Source organism: Aythya fuligula, chromosome 16 (genome assembly GCF_009819795.1).
Source record: "Aythya fuligula isolate bAytFul2 chromosome 16, bAytFul2.pri, whole genome shotgun sequence".
NCBI classification, from domain to species: Eukaryota; Metazoa; Chordata; class Aves; order Anseriformes; family Anatidae; genus Aythya; species Aythya fuligula.
This window is the reverse complement of record NC_045574.1, coordinates 2,431,132-2,448,113: the sequence shown is the minus strand read 5'-3', so window position 1 is coordinate 2,448,113 and position 16,982 is coordinate 2,431,132. Positions and strand designations below refer to the sequence as shown.

Genomic DNA, 16,982 nt, shown 5'->3' with positions numbered 1-16,982 from the left:
AAGGTGGTAATTTCCCTTCCGAGTGCTGATCCGAGCAGCTGAGATATTTTGCGGTTTTTAATGGTTCTCCACTGTGCCTGAATTAACAGGAAAATGGACTGAAACTAAAGTGAGGCAATTGAAGGCAGAGAATGACAAATTGGCTTTAGAGCGTGGCAGCGATGAGCACTGTCAGGGGTTCACACACTGACCTTTATCTAAACAGAACTGTATGTAACAGATAAGAATATTTAACAATAATTAATGTCACATCATCGCAGAGAACAAAACGACTACATCAAACAGGCAAGAAATCCACTGCAAATTACTCAAAAGGGAAATGTCAGCTCCTTCATATCTGCAACCTGCCTTGTGCTGATGGTGCTGGAATGAGAAGGGAGGGCATGCGAGTAAAGAAGCTATTAAAATGATTTAAGGAGTGGATAATATATATATAAATGAGCGAGGGAGGCAGAATGGAGCAGAACAACAGCCAGCCTGCCGGACCGGACTTGTGGAAAATCAAACACTAAACTGAGCTGATAATTGGGTGCAGGGATAAATGTGTGTAAGCCAATTATCTCCACTGCTGGGGTTTTGACGGGTGGCTGAGGTTTCCCTTTCCTTTCCCCGCTGTCTCTGTGGGCTTCTGCTGCGCTGTGCTTCAGCAGCACCTCTTGCATGGGTAGGATCTAGCTGCTTGGGCTTTCTATTCGGGAGAATCATCACTGGCAGTGGATGCTGCGATGATTTTTATTCTGTTGCCAAAGTGGGGAGGTCCCACGAGGTGTGGGGAGGGTGGCGGGGCTGGAGCATGGGCCCCACGTGCATTGCTGGCACTGGGTGAGGGCTGGCGAGCATGATTGGAGCTCTGGGGCAGCAGGGGGTGTCTGTGGGGTTCTTACACTTCTTTTCATTTTTAAAAAAATATAATAACATGGAAGCTTTTAAAGTTATTTTTGCCTTCCCTGGGGCTGCGTGCGCTGGATGCTGTTACCGCTCCGTGTGTGCAGATGTGGCGGAGCAGCTTGGAAGCTTTCTGTTCAGCCACTTGGTTCAGAGCCTGGTGCCATCCTGGTGGTGGGGTCCCCCTGGGGACCAGCCCTGCTCGCAGAAGCAGCTCTGTGTGCCCAGCCCCGCAGCCTGGAAAAGCCTCAGGGTGGTCCCGGGGCACGGACGTAGTCCACCATGGTGGTGATGCCATCGGGCTGGTTTTCTGGGAGAAGGAGTTGGTGGAGTGCTTGCACAGAGCAGCCCCCAGCCTCATGGCAAGTGCTCTCCTTCCCACCCCGTGTCCCTCCCGCAGGACCTGATGCACCAGGCGTTAGGGGAGGTGCAACGATGCAGCCTCCTGGGTGAACAAGAGCTCGCAAAGGTCAGTTGGGCGATTGCAAAAGTCTCCTCACAAGCAGGGTCTGGAGGCCTGCAGAGGGATGAGACCAAAGTTTTGTCTCTTTGGCTGACCCCAGCAGCCCCTCCAAGGGGTGGGGGGACCCCACTGCTCCACCAGCTTTCCTGCATGCCTGCAGCACCTGAGCCACTGCAGAGGTATCGGCCACTCCTTGTGCCCTGCAGCTGCTCCTCCTTGGAAATATTTATTGCCAAGGAATGATGGCAGGTGATGGGAGAAGATCCTGGAGCTGAGCCTGCACAAATCTCATAAAAATCTCAGCCCTAGACATGATGTGTTACAGTCGTCCTTGGCTTCATTCCTATAAAGCTAGTGGTGATGCAAGGGAAAAAAATATCCCCTTTTATTTTAAAAGGGCCATTGTGCCCATTATAATAAACTATTTCCTAAAAAAAATTAATTTATCCACATGACCAGTTGTGGGAAGTGCTGTTAGCCTCAGTTAGTAGAGATAAGGTGAAGCACAGAGCTGGAGCCCAAGGTCAAGCAGGACAGCTGGGGAGGAGCCGGGAACTGATCCTGGGTCTCCTGGATTCCTCGGTGGTACCGTAAAGGCCAGTCCTCCCTGCAATGCCATGCCCAACCTGCGGTCCTGCTGGCCACCAGTCAGTTTTGTTGTCAGCATTTTCCTGGTGGGAGGAGGCAGCAAGGTGCCTCTGGATTAGCAAGGTTGTGAAAAATAGCTTTCCAGCTGGCCTGGTGACCTTCTGGCAGCAGGAGAGAATTTATAGGCAGAAGATGGAGATGTGATTTAAAATTAGCAGCAGTGGGGAGCTGTGCCTCCACTTCTTGAAGTGGAGCAGGAAAACTGACTTGTCCCTGATCCCATCCTGGGCTGAGAAATGGTTTTGGGTTTCATGTCTCCATTACAGAAAGCTCTCAGCATCTCCCCTCGCTTTCCTGCAGAGCAGCCATGGTGCAAAGCTGGGCGCTGCCGATGCAGTCACTGAGAGCGTCTGATACACTCAGAGGCTGAGCAAACCTAGCCCAAGGCTGGGTGAGCAGATAAGTTCCAATTAGGGGATCTGAATATTGATTCACTGGGGAGAAGATATGACATTAAAGGATCACTGGAAGACTAAAACCACGCTGGTGTATTGCTTAAAATGAAAGGCAGTGAATTTGCATCAGAATGTGGGGCAGGACTTCGAAAATGAGGGGCAGCTACTAATTAGAGCGCATTAGTTAACATAGTTCACCCCTATTTTATCTCCGGTGGCCAGAGATACAGAAATGGCACTTGTTAGAAAAACAGTCAGTATTTAGTTCCAGAGTGTTACCGATGCCATCCAGTACGACACAAAGGCCTTTGAGAGATCTTACATTTCAGTCGTTCCTTTTTCAGGAGACACACCGCCATGTAAAACCAACCCAGCCAACAACCCAGGAGCCTGGAAACCCAGCTCCAAGCTGAACCAGGCTGCTGTGGTTTTGAGGTTAAGTGGCTGAGCTCATCCACGTTTTCTGCCTGTCTCTCTTAGCACTTGGGTTGGAACCTTTTCACCAGCAGGTATTGGAAGTATCCTGACAGGCAGCTGAGTGCCACAAGCACCATCATTTATGGCAGAGCAGAGCCTGGGCACAGGCAGGTCCAAGCCCATCTGACTTTGGGCATCCTCAGACTGAAAGCCTCAGTGGTGGAGGCTGTTCTGCAAAGGCTTGAGCCAAACAACCTACCCTAAACCCTCAGACTCTCTGTCAGTACAAGAGATGAACTCCAGGTCTCCTTCCCCTTATAACGCTCCTGTGTTAGCAGAACCCCCGGTGAGCAGCACCACCTGTCCTCTGAGCTCTCCTTTCTTCTGCTCTCTGCACAAAGTTGACTTGCATCCTCAGTAGTGACTAGACAAGAGAGTTTAGTCACTTTTTTCCCTACTCCTGGAGTGTGAAGGAAGGGTTTGGGCAACCTGAGGGAAAGCAGAGCCCTTTCCCACCTGACTCGATTCCCAGGGCAGCTTCCAAATCCCGGGGTCCCCTCTGCGGCTGTGTGCTGCGGTGTAACCTGCGAGGAGAAGGGGGTGCATCAAACCCGGTCAGACACTTCATCAGGGCATGGGGAAGCAAAGTGATGTCTGGCAAGGAAGAAGCAGGAGCAGCAGTTTCAGTGTTAGCACCTCTGTGTGAGGTGAAGGCTGTGCCAGGGTACCTCCGCTCGCCTGCCCTCTGCGCTGCCGCTAGCCCTGCACCGCGAGGTTTTGGCAAGGGTAACGGCCCCAGCAGCCCCAGGTAATGTCCTGAAGTTGGCTCCTCTTCTTTTCAAACCACTTGGCTTCACAGAGTTGTCATTTCTTCTATCCCATATCAAAAGGATTTTTATCTGAGGAAAATAAAAAAAGGAAAAGAGAAAAGGAGTTTTCAGGTCACACCATCTGATTCGTGCTGTTGGTGTCAACCTTTTTTATGTGCATCCAGAGCCGGTGCCATTTCACACCTGCTCCGTGCTTGTTTTTAAATGACACATAATGATGATAGGCAGCGTAAAGATGAAGCTTCATCCCCAATTAAATTGCATTTTCTGTCTTTTCATTTCCTGCCCCAGTTGAGGAGGAAACCCCTGGAGAGCAAGATCTTTGAGTTTAATGAAGTAGGAGGTGCCTGCAAAACTAAAGGTGATCTTGTTTGTAAGACGAAGATCAGTGCTGATATATAATGTTTCCAGAATATTGTGCTTCTGTGTGGTGCCCCAGGGAGTGTTTCAGGTTATTGGAAATGCAGATGTAGGAATTTCAGGTCATCAGGTGAGAGCATTCAGCCTGTGACAGCTGCTGCTCAGAGCTGCCAGCAGCCCCACTTCAGCGTGGGGCTGGACCTTCCTCGCTGTCTCCAGAGATCCCAGTTGATCCCACTGGTGCCAGTGGGTCATGTTTGGCACATGGTCTTCGCATCCCTCCGGACTTCATTTCAGCATGAAGTGGGGATGCGATCGGGATGCTGGGGTGAGGTTCTCCATGCCCTCTGGGGCTGCGCTGTGTTCCAGCTCCACCGCTTCTCTCTGCGACTTCCCTTTGCTTCTTTATCAAAATTCAGCCCACTGTGGTGAATCCCCTGCCCTGAAGATGAGTTCTTGGTTTTGTAAGGGTCTATGATATATCTTAGTCAGTATCTATGCTATTTCATCCTTTATTCCTTCCCCCAACTTCCTCTGAATGCCATCCAGTAGTGGTGATTTATTACCCTTCAGTGTGTTTCGCTTTTTGTTGGAGAATTTATATTTAATTTTTATGCCCGTTATCATTCAGGGAGAGAAGGGAAATGCTTTGGGAGCCCAGAGTGAAAATAAAACAGCACATTTTGGTGCAGTTACTTAGTTTGAAAGATGTTGTTGTATGTTGGCAGGGTATTTACCTCCTTCCTCCTTTTCCATCATGGGTTGAAGTGATTCTAGAAAAATCACAGGATGCTGCGCTGCACTGCACGGGTGGACTCCAGCATTGCAAAGGCTGGAGCCTGCTGCTCCTCCTGCCGAGTTCATTCGATCTCATGCAGTAAAGACGGTCTTAGAGTAAGAGCAGGACAATTTGGTCTTCAAAGTAGCTGTGCGTTGAGAAACGAGGGGTTACAGAGCAACAGAAGGGGACTTCCTTTTCTTAGCCCCTAGGACCTTGCTAGTGGTGAGATTCTTCTGCGCCACCTCCTGTACACCTTCCATCTGAGGTGAATGTCGTAGAGCTCATCTGAGTCAAACTTCACATCCTAAGGAGCACAGAGATGAGTAATTTGGCCCTTGGTCTCACAGCAACACCAGCGCATGGTGCCAATACCACAACTAAGTGCTTCTGATGTTCTTTGCACAGTGTCCCTCTGCTCCTCATTCCTCCCTCCAGCCCCCACTGAAAAAACATTGGGTTTTTCTTATCAAAAGTGGAAGATTTTAGGAGCAAGATAAAGTTCGTTTGCTCGTTAAGCCAAGGGACCTGGGTGAGTTTGGGAGAAGGATGGGGGAAGGTGTTTAGCAGTTCATCCAGATGTCTGGTAAAAAATCTGCTCCTTCTTCCTTACTGGGATTTGCTCCTGTAATTCTCTGTTTGCCACATCCCCAGCGTCACTGAGAGTTTTGATGTTCAGGGCTTTGCTCCCACCCAGTTTATCTCCAAATTTCTCTCATTCATTCCCTTCTTCTGCATCTCTCTTGCACGAATGCCCATTCTCATGGTATCTCTGAACTCATTGAGTACTGAGAGATGCAACCAAACCTCTTGAGAGGTCCACTAAACCTGGATGAAGGGCCCATTGAAACAGAGGGGAACTGAGGAAACAGCATTGTCAAGTTAACTCTTTATTGGGTTCTTGGCTGACAGCAAAAGTGGCCCCATGGCCACCTGGTTTTAGCCTGTGTCACTGTGGTGGCTTCTTCATGCAGAAGGGATTGTCCCTTCAGCACTGCCAGAGAGCTGAGACTTCTGCAATGAAAGCCGCTGTTCTGCCGCTAATCAGTGCACTGAATTGTCCTTGGTGGTGGTTTAAGCCCAGTGGTTCATTTCTCTGTCTCCTTAGTACTTTTTCTGTTTTAATTGAAAGCTTCACTCCACTTTGACCTTCTGCAGTGCTGTGGCACATCTGAGGCTGAAGTGAGCCTCTAATTACGGGGGGCCGTGGCTGGTGGCAGCTGGCTGCATTCACCGCTCACCCTGCTGTTAGCCACGGCTGGCAGATCCCTGCCTGCTCCTCCCCGTCAGAGCAGGCAGCCCGGGTGCCAAGTATTTCACAGAGCAGGGTGTAAAAGTACTGCTCCATCCGTGAGAGCCCTGGGTGCTCATTCAGGAGACATTGCTGGGAATCATCACCGACTTCAGGAGGGTGGAGCAGGAGGCGCAGGAACCTCACCTTGCTCTGTTGCTTGTTTGTACATTGTCAGCTAGCCCAGGCTGATTTGAAGGAATTGGTTCCAATTAATGGACTCGTTAATGGTTTAAGACTCGGAGTATGGGGACTGGATCCAATTCGTGAACACTTGAGACTGTTGGGGCTGTGAACTCAGAGATGCGGCCGCTGCCTGGGGGCCAGAGAGCACGGGGATGTCTCGCTGCACCCCAGCTGTTTGAGCACAGCTCCTGGGTCCTCTCCCAGGACTTGCGGGGCTGAGGCCTCAGCTGGTTGCAGAGGAGGGGTGTTTTGGTGGAATCTGGATCCCACCACTGAAAAAGCGGTCAGTCCACTTTGGGGATGAGCAGTGATCTCTGCTGTCTTGGCCACAGCCTTCCCAGCCAGCAGAAACACTTGCTGGGCTGGCAGTGCCGATGGTGCTGCACCAGCAGCGTGCTAAGCAGGCACTTGGTGTTGCCCAGTATAACAAATGCCGTGGGTAATCCTGTAGCTCCCACTTCTGAACTGTAACTCCCTGAGTTAGTTTCTGCCTCACAGGCTTCTCGAGGTGACAAAGCAGCTCGTTGCACAGTCCAACCGGGTGTCCCAGCCTGTGGGAGGAAAGGGAAGGCACCCTAGCTGCAGTCCTGGAGGGTGTCCTGGCAGTTCAAACGGAACCCAGAGGAACTGGCTTAAAGGATAGCATTTCAGTTCAATGAACAAAATGCTTGCTTTACTGTGAAATATTTAATTTTGAAGAAACTCTCTTTTTCCTTAACAAATCCCAGCCATCATGACAGAAAATTCTCATCCTCTATCCGTCGGGTACCTCATTCTCTGCAAGCACTAACATGATGTAGCAGGTTTTGTGGGATTTCCCGAGCCTGAGCCAATCTGAAGCAAGCTATCCCAAGTATTCAGCCCTGCAAACACAACTGCCTCTGTCTCCGGCTTTGAGCCCCTTGCTAAGCAGCTCAGAGCCTTAAGTCCGAAGGTCTTGGGTCTGATCCGTGCAGACAAACAGCCAGAGGCTTATCTTTCCGATGCGCCATACCCTCCTCTGCCATGGATTAGAAAGTACTGGATTATCTGCTTGCCACAACTGGTAGAAAACTGTGTGTCCTGCTTCTTGTAGGGCGAAGCTGAGACCATAGAGGGGTGCTGCGCCTGCTCCCGGACCTGGTGACGGGAAGGACTAACAAACACAAGTGCCCACACCATTCCCGGTGAGTAGCTGCGTTCTGCGTTACACGCGGAGGTGGTGAGTGGTACGGGAGCACCCTGCCCTTAATTCCTGCGGCTGCTCTTCAAGGAGAGGCTCACCACGAGCCTCTAAGAACACCTGGCTTCATATTCTGGCTGCTTTTGCTCTGCAGTCAGGCTGAAGGCTTTCCTTTTGAGCCTGCTGGGTGCACACTCATCCTGGCCTGGTGCAGGCATTCAGGGGGTCAGAGGCTGATGGCTGCAGTGAGGACCTGTGCTGCTGGCACTAGAGGTGAGAGTGCCTTCATCACGCCTGGATGTGCAGATAGTGATGGTTCGGATGTGGTGGGGTTCAGCACCTTTTAATTCCTGATTCTGCCGTGTCAGGGCTTGGGAAGATGAAAGCCAAGCCCCAATCTGTGGTGTTTCCAGGGTAAGGCAGAAGAGCGTGGCTGTGACAGGTGCATGGGGGGCATGGAGAAAGCACTCAGGTGGCACTCGGACAGCTCTGGTCCAAGGGCAGCCAGGACACAGGCTTCAGGCCAGGCTGAAAGCACCTCATGGAAGAAGAAGTTTTGTGGAGGGATGGAAGAGGGTCTGGGGGTCAGTGATGCTGTGCCCTAAGCATTGGGAATGCTGCTCCAGGGAGCGCTGGTGCGATTAGAAACTCACTGTGCTTGTCGAGCACCCGAAGTCAGTGTAGTCCTGAGCTGGGAGATCTCTTGCTGTGTTTGTGGGAGTTCTGTTTCACTGAGCACACAGTAAAAGGGCTCCAGCTGAATAAAAAATGGAGTTTGCTTCAGCAGAGACTGAATGAAGATTTCAGGACTTATGGGAAGCAATTGTACGATGCACAATGCATGGTACGAGCATGAGGTAGTGAAATGTTTTCAGCAATGGACTTTCCCCTCCAGTTCCCAGGCAGATAAAAGCAGCTTCTCCGTTTCCAGTTCTGCTGGGCTTGCAGCCACGGTGTAACACATCTGTTTTAATTGGTAGCGTGGTTGAGTTTTTCCTTGGGAACTTACGTAGGAAAGAGAAAAAATAAGTGTTACCAGGTGGAACCTCTTGCCATGTGGGTAAGAGCTCTGCTGTTGCTTGGTGGACACCAAGGGATACCACGCTCAGGTTTACACTTTTAATCATATTTGGAAATCTGATACATGACACTCCAAGATAACAGAGGGCTACCCCTGATTCACCTGAATGCTTTCAAACCAAAAGCAGGATGTTGAAAGAGAAGGGGAATTTGGCTTTGTTTACAATTTGGCTGAAACCTCTTTCTCTTTCTAGCTTAATATACCTCCCTTTAGTAGTAATGAAAACATCTTGTTGCCTAATGAATTCTGATGTGGACATGTTAAGCAAACAAGTGGACTGAAAGTCTCCTTCTTCATGACCAAGAGGAGTACTATACCCTAATTCCAGAGACCAAGATTTAACTCAGCAAATTAAGTTATGTGATTCAGCAGCATGGGAAAATGATAGAATCACAGAATATCCTGAGTGGGAAGAGACCCACATGGCTTAAGTCCGACTCCAGGCTCTTCAGAAATACATCATTTTTTAACATTCAGGGCATTTTAAGTAGAGTTCTGCCAGAAGTTTTTCAAACTTTTGTTTTGGTCATTGGCATATTAAATATTGTTTTCAACTACAGAGCCTTCTTTTCCTACAGGGTATTAATTGCAGCTAGGCGCAGCTGTGCTGTCCCTAAGCAGAAGAAAGTCTCTTTTATCCTGCGTACAGAGGCTGCAGGGCTTGAGCTGCAGCACCTTCATCAATTGGCGAGCCCTGTGCTTTCCCAGGGCTTGTGAACCCTTGAATGCTGCTGGCTGATTATTTGCCGCAATTATGGGCAGCTCACAGAATAAAGGTTGATTCCAGAGGGAGCTGTGAAACTGCCTATTTCTTGGGGGACATACAAAAAGCTGTGAAAATATCTGTTATTCAGGCAACTCAAGGAGAGCATTGAGAGTAACTATGGAGAATGGGGAGAGCTGATGAAAATGCCTGTTATTTCAGCAATGCTGGGAAGATCACAGAAACACCTGTTTCAGGGCTGACCCAGAGAGGTTTGGAAGTGTCCCATAGTGAGAGGACCCAGAGCATCCTTAAGGGTTTCAGTAGCTCAATGAAAACTGTGTGGATGAAGGTTTCTGTCTGTCGTCTCAGAAGACAGCATCAGAGGGGGCCATCACAGTGTCTAATCACAAATAAATCCAGACTGTAATCACTCGCTCAGGTCATTTATCAGCTCTGGCAGTTCCTGTCCTCTCTGGATTAGGACGGGGCTCGGTCACGCTTTAAGCTATGATCTGGCAGTGACCTTCTTAGCACACTGTGGGCCAAGGAAGGAAGCGATGTAACAGGTTGCTTAATTTAGAAGAGATGGGGTGGGTCGGTGGGGACTCGCAGGTGCTGGTCCCAGGCGCAGGAGACGTGGCTGAGGGGCAGGCATGGGGCTGCCCTGGCTGGTGCCGCAGGACATGGGGGCTGCACTCCTAGGGGCTGTGCATGAGGCTACAAAACCCTAACCGTGGGACTGAGTTACCCTCTGTGCCTAGGATAATTCGGTCAGGGAAAAGAATCAGCTTGAGGAACTGATGTACCTCGAGTGACTGTAAAGTTGTTGCTCTTCCCAGAGGCTCTGCAGGTGCTGTGAGCCACAAGAAGATAACTTGAGCCCTTTGGGAGCAGCGATAGCGTGTGAAGCCCTGAGAGCAGGTTCTCAGCTGCTGGGCCCGTTGCTTGCAGCGAGCACTTTGCAGCACTCGCATTTCAGCCAGCGTGGGCAGGCGCTTCACGCCCAGCGCTGACCTGCTTTGCCCCTCGTGGGTTGTTCCCTTTTAAAAAATTTGTATTCTTCTGCAGGCAATTAGATTACGTGATTTCTGCAGTGTGGGTTCTGAGGTGTCCACGCACATGGCCTTAATTTATTTTTACTTTGGCAAACATGTGCAGAGGAAGTTTTTGAATGCAATCGTCTTGCCAGCAGAGCCGTGCAGGTGGAGACCATATCCTAAGGGGAGGGAAAAGAAACCCAAATACCTGAAAGTACCCTCAGATGATTCCCAGGAGATAAAACGAAGCATGTGTTTTGGTTTGCTCTGTGACCGCTCTCACAACGGGCTGGGTGAGTGTTGAGCTAGAAAAGCCATGTTCTTGGCAGTGAAGCTGTCACGGAAGCAGAGCTCGTTGAAAGTGGTTTTGATGGATGATTATTATTAAGGAGTTATTTCCTGGCTGCAAGCACCACGAGCACTCTCTGCAAAACGCGGGTCCTGCTGCTGGCCAGCACCGAATTCCCCAGGACGGAGACATCCCCTCCCCTTGCCCCCACATCTCTCCTACCTGTGCAGAGCTGGGCCTGGCTGGTTCCCAGTAGGAACCTGAGCAGCCCCGACCACGGACTGGGTTTTCCTGGTGTGCTGAGCTCCCAGAGGTGGGCACTGACCTTGGCTGAGGAGCTCGGTCCTCGCTTCTGCCCACGCCAAGCTTCTGTTGCTCTGCTGGGGGTGAGCAGAACCTGAGCAATGCCTTCACACAGCGCGTGTGATGCAGTGCACTGTGCCTGCTGGGGTTAAAATACCTCCCCAAGGCAGCGATTGAGTGCTGGAGCTGAGGTGGTTTTCTGCGATCGGCCGAAATGAGCAAGTGAGCGCTGGAGCTGAGAGCTGAGTTCTCTGCACATCTTGAACTTATCAAAATAACACGTCAATTTAAATGATCTGATTTGGGAGGCAGGGGGGAGGGTTGGTTTTTAACTCTGGGATTTGCTGTTTGAAATTATCTTTGCTTCCCAGAGCTTCTCCACGCTTGAAGGTTAATTCAGATTGAGGTAGTGCGTGAATCAAAAATGTAAAATCTTTTCCCAAGTGACTGCTTGTGTAGGCACCACCCGACAGATAATGACACGAGTCACTTCTACGGCCAAGGGTAGCTCCCATGCTCAAAATTCAGGCACAAATGCTTGCAGAATGAAACTTTAAAGGTTTCTAAGCTTTGAGTGGTCGGTCGCAGACGTGTCCCCCAGCTACAGACAGGCATTCACTGAACACTGCAGAGCCCAACGAAGTGCTCACAGGCTTGGCACAGGGAGGTTGTATTTACTGACACCCTGGCTTCTTAGAGAAACAAGCTGATAGCCAGAAGGACTGAGGTTCTTCTCACCTGGGTCTGAACCACCAGGTCCCAACCATCTTGGCTTGTTTCTCCTTCACCCAGGAGGCATTTTCTCCCTCTCCTGGCAAGAGCCAGTTGCTGCCCACTCAAGGATTATTCCATGCTATAAGATAAGCCAGAGATAAGCCAGGGAACAGGATTTAATACCAGATGAAGGCAGGTTCAAGTCTATGCCTTGCAGTTCAAGTTCTCCACCGTAATTTTCCCAGGTTCCCTGCCCAGTCAGCTGTGCTTAATCCTTCAGAGGTATCCAGTCACCTTTGAGGGTCTGTGCCTGAATTTTTCAATTCTAAACCTTTACAAGGGAATATTTATATCTGCTCCAGCTTCACCTGCTGTTGTAACTGCGAAGACATTACCTCGTGCAGTGCTCAGATGCTGGGTTCAGACCAGGTGCAGCTTTCTGGCTGCCGCTCTGAGTACCAGAGCTGGAAGGGGAGTCAGGAAGTAGAAGGCAAAGGGATGCCTTAAAACAAAAACCTGGAAATAAATCTCTTTTTGTACATCTTTTCTTGGCTTCCCCTCACAAGGCTGTATCAGCGTGCGCTTGATGGGATGTGATGGCTCTGACCTTGTCAGATGCATCAAACATGACATGTGAGCGTGGATTTTCTTAAAACGAGAAATAGGAGTTAGCAAGAAATGGAGAGAAGACAAACAAACAGATGGCTGCACCCTTCATCAATAGAAATCTGGGCCTGGGACTTGCTTTCAGCGTGGTTTGAATTGGGGATTTTAGAAAATTAGCCAAGAACTCACTTATTTTACCACTCCCATTATGCAGCATTTTCATCTTCATGCACGGTTCCCCCGTGAGGCAGTGACCTTTTGCAGGCTGCGGTGGCACAGAGAGGTGGCACTGATGTGGGGGACCTCGTGCTGCCGGGGCTGGGCTGGGCTCCTGTCCCCTGCGTGCTGTGACAGCCGGCGAGCGCTGAGTGCCATGCGTCCCCACGCCGATGGTCCACAGTCCATGTCTTGGGAAGGGCGCTTTTCTTCCAAAATTCTGGCTTTGGTCTTCTGCTTGCTTGTTCTTTCTAGAGCGACAGGGAAAAGCCTTGTAATCAAACCCTGCTTTGTTCTTCAGCATCTGTCCCTACAACCTTGGCTTTGCTTTCTGGCAAGGCACAGGTCTCACACCCACATCCCATTGACCTCCCTTGGGTTATCTCCTCCTCCAGATGAAATAACCCCACCTGCAGACTGTGACTGATGGTTGAACACATCTCTGTGTTGCATCAAGCCCCAGACTGAATACAGTTGGGTTTTGGGGTTTTCCAGGCTGTGGCATCATAGCTTGCAGCAAGTATTAGGAATTGCTTAGCTAGAAATAGGGTTGGTGGCTCCGTGCTACTCATCTCAGCGTGTGTGTTTGTGGGAAGATACAGGCATTACTCTTGAATTTCTTCTAATTCAGATAGAATTGGGAAATAACACAGATTTTGCGTGAATCCTCTTGAATAACATTTCTTTTTGAAAGTGCTGCAAAGGAGCAGTAGGTCAGGAGGGCAGACTCACGCCTCTGGAGCTGGATTGAGCCACACACAGTCTGAGCAGAAGGTGACACACACACCACAGTGCTGAACACTGACTCTTTGTAGCTAGGAAGGTTGCTAGTTGCAGGAATTAGTGTTTTAAAGGGCATAAGTTTAAAACACAGGTGTAGTCAGAGAAGTAACATTGGAAGGGGATGTTGTCCTCCTCAGATCTGCCTCCCAAGTGAGTTCGGGGACATCTTGCTGCAGTACAGGTCTGGGGGAAGCACTGCAAGCAGTGTCCCTGTGTGTCCTGGAGCTGCTGAGCAAGCTCCCACTTCCAGGTGAGCTGCAGGGATGCTTTGCTGGCGCCTGCCCTGCACTGTGGCATTAATTTAAAGCACTGCAAAGTTGGGGGCCAGCTGCTGGGCTGCAAAACCTCACCCTGCGATAATCCAGAGGCTCTCCGTCATCAGCTTCTACCTTCATATATGAGAGTAAGGCAGCTGTTGTTGTTGTCACTTGCTGAAATTCCCCTGAGTCCCAGCAGCAAATCCTAGAGGGAGTGCTGAAGGCACAGGGAAAATACTCCAGGGGTCTGTGTTTGCATTCTGGATCTGTGCATTTTAAGAAATGGACACAAAAAGGGGAAAATGGTGATGTCTGGTGGGGATGCTGAGTGGGGTCAGGTCCAGTGCAGGCTCCCTGGGGTATCAGCATCCTGCAGTGCCCATCTCAGCCCAATGCTGGCCTGTGATCACAGCACAATGAATATTTCCTTGATCTGACCCTTATCGCCCTGTGTGGCTCTGTTCTGGTGTGTTAAAAGGGACTGGGAACACACCCTGTGCCTTGCCTCTCTGCACTACCGCGTCCCTGAGAAGTTACCTGCTTCCTGTTATCTGTCAGCTAAAACGCACCATCAATTTAGCTATTTATAATCCAGCTTAACCAGAAGCCAAAGACAAGTTTGTGAGGGCGGAGAGAGGTCAGGGAACCCACTTAGCTTTCTGCAGTGCTATTAATTATCCATGGCTTTTTGTCCTACTTCCCTTCCGAGTGCTCGCTGAGATGCGGGGGCCCACTGCCGCCGGCTGTGCCACGGTGCTGCTCCTTGTCCAACTTTGACTGCCACTGTCAGTGCATTGATCTTACTCTTTGAAAATAATCTGCCTTTATTTTTTATTTTTTTTTTTTAATTTGCCTCTCATAGCTTTAAATGTTGTTACTATTTCTTCTCCCCTCCTCTGGCACGTGTACCTTTTGCTTAAAATCACAACCTTCTCCAGGCACCAGGGCAGGCCATTCATTTCAAAGGATGCTGATTTAAAGACAAGATGAGATCCAGGCTTGCCCAATTTGTCCTCTTCCTCTGTGATTTGAAGGGCCTGAAAATACCTGCACAATTATTTCCCATCTCCGCATATGCCCCCAGATACTTCTCTAAAAACTGCATCCCTACTGCTCCTGAGAAAAGTGAGGCGTGATTAGGGTTTAGGTAATATTTAGGAAATACGGGCTATATTGGCCAAACTACTCCACCTTGCAATGCCTCATCCCACGGGCAGCCCCTGTTCAGTCTCCTCTGGGGGCACAGGGCTGGATGGAGAACACTTGCAGGCAGGTGAGGGGAGCGCACAGCCGAGGAGTGAGGCTTGGTGTACCAGCACCAGCCATGCTGTCTCCTTCTGCAAGATGCTTACTTTCTTCTTCAGTGGTTTTGTGCTTCTCATCCTCTTAAAAACGCATCTGCATTGTTTATCTGGCTGTTGCACGTGGTCACAGCCTTTACAGCCTCTGCCTTGGTTCTCATTACACTTTCCAAAGCCTCTTCATTCCCTGGGTTCTCTAATCTTTCCGCCAGCACCCATGTTTTATGCTTTGGTTATGCCTCCCTTCCTTTTAATTAATTTTTCACACTACCTTGCTCGTCCCCGTTGCCCTCTTTTGTTTAATTTATTGTTCACTAGCCATCATAACCCCTGGGCAAGCCTTTAATTTATCTCTTCCCGCGTTCCATCGCCCCCCTCTGTCCTTTCCCTTTATTGATTTCTCCAGCTTGCTTTCACCCTGTGCTTGCCAGCACCGTCTCATGCTCTTCTCTCCCCCCCAAAAAAATTGCTTGGCTGAATTTCTCCCCCCATTAGCGACCTTGCTTCCTTGTGGGCACTATCCCAACAGGGCTGAGCCTGCTCTTTGGTAGGTCCCCACCTTGCTCATGGTTATTTTTCACCCTGTCCTCCACAAGGAATTAACTAACCGTAATTTCCATCCAAGTTGCCGTAAGGAAATGGTGCTTCTCCTACAAGCCTCTGCCAAACCAAGGAGCCTTGGTGGCCACCACCCAGCACAGCATCTCTGCTGGCAGCCTGGGGGCAAAGAAGGACCCCCCAGGAGCAGATGCCACCAGGTTTCAGCTCCGACCAAGGACAGAGGTTGGTGCTCTCAGGGGCTCTTTGTTCCAGCCGTTTCCCTGGTGCTGATGAAGTGTTCCTTGTCCTGGAGAGGCTTGGGCTGCCCACCGCCCAGCTGCCCCTCTGATCTGAAGCTGGTGCCAGTCTGCATTTAAGTGGTGAGGAAGGGGAGAGGGAATAAATGACCCTTTGGCACTCCAGCTGCTCCCTACCAGCCACAGCCCAGATCGCAGGTACTGGGTGTGCATGGCTGGGACAGGGAACATTCAGCTTTACTTTCTGTTGGGAAGAACTTACATATGATCTTATGTACGATCTGTAAATAAATGGCCCATCTACTTACAGACCAGCTCCTTCCATTACCACAGCGGGTTTGGAAAGCAGTTACTGCAGGTACACGGGTTATTTTATCATCTGTGGCTGTGTGATCTGCAGTCAGAGCCCAGGAGCAGGAGAGGGTCGGTGGCAGGAACCATGGTTTTAACATCTAGAACAAGCATAAGGTATAGGCATGCTGTGGCTCAAAACTGTGATAATGTACCCACATTTCTAGAGCTGTCCACCCAAGGGAACGCTCTGTTTAGAGTCTTGCTCGCATACCTGGTGTCTGTCTGCATGAACACCAAGCTGGTCGTGTCCGATGCAGGGCCAGAGCAAAGCAAGGAGGATTTGATGCTCTGTACAAAGGATGTGTTTGGATGTACCACCTCCTGTCTCCCGGCTATCGGGTCGGTGAGAGCAGATGTTGAAGTAACGAGATGGATACTGAGGAGCCTTCAGGGTTGCTCTCCAGTCCCTGTGTGGTGCTGGTAAATCGCAGGGCAGCAGCACTGATGCACAGGTTATCACCTGCTTGCTTTTCCTGAAGAAGAAAGCTCAGAACAGGAATACCTGCACTGAGAGATCAGGCCAAGAAAGTAAAAACGTCTGGAGAAGGGTGGTCCTGAACACATCTGCCCCAGGGACAGCAGAGCCTTGGCAAAGGACAGTCCCCGTGAAGGTCTCTGCCCTGGGACACTGACTGAATGCTATTGAATTGATGGGTCGGTTGTAAATACTTCTAATTCTGTGGTGAGGTGTTAGCATTGTTTGGCTAGGAAATGAAATATAGGACCTGTGTAAGGTGCTGTATCCAGTAGAGGTTTGTAGATAGGGGCTGAGAAGTGTGAGCTCAGCTCCAGCCCCAGGCTGGCCGTCCGTCTACCAGCACCACCTGAAGGTAAACGCTGCAGCGCCTTGTTGCACCACTTCCTTCTCCCCTTCTCTGTGCACAGTTGTCTTGGTTCTTCCTAATTTCTGTTCTCCCTTCTTCATCCAAGGATCCTTCAGATAAACTCTGAAAACAGATCGTTTCCCAGTGCTTTCAGGGAAATTCAGAGGTGTCCATGAAGTGCTGGCCTTTTTTTCCAAATTAAGAATCCCTCCCTGTCTATCTTGCAACAATTTTTACCATTACACAGGAAAAGCAGCCCAGCTCCCTGCTATCTCTCCTGTGTTGTGTCTGCAGATGCA

The 16,982-nt window shown here is 50.0% G+C and overlaps 1 protein-coding gene across 3 annotated transcripts in view; it reads left to right on the top strand.

Annotated features, from left to right (window-relative positions):
- Nucleotides 1-16,982, top strand: part of RALY (RALY heterogeneous nuclear ribonucleoprotein) — a 117,396-nt gene that overhangs the window by 36,942 nt on the left and 63,472 nt on the right. For all 3 annotated transcript variants that reach the window (XM_032198318.1, XM_032198315.1, XM_032198316.1), the window contains exon 2: nucleotides 7,329-7,419. The gene's annotated coding sequence lies outside the window, so the exon portion shown is untranslated. The remainder of the gene's footprint in view (nucleotides 1-7,328; nucleotides 7,420-16,982) is intronic.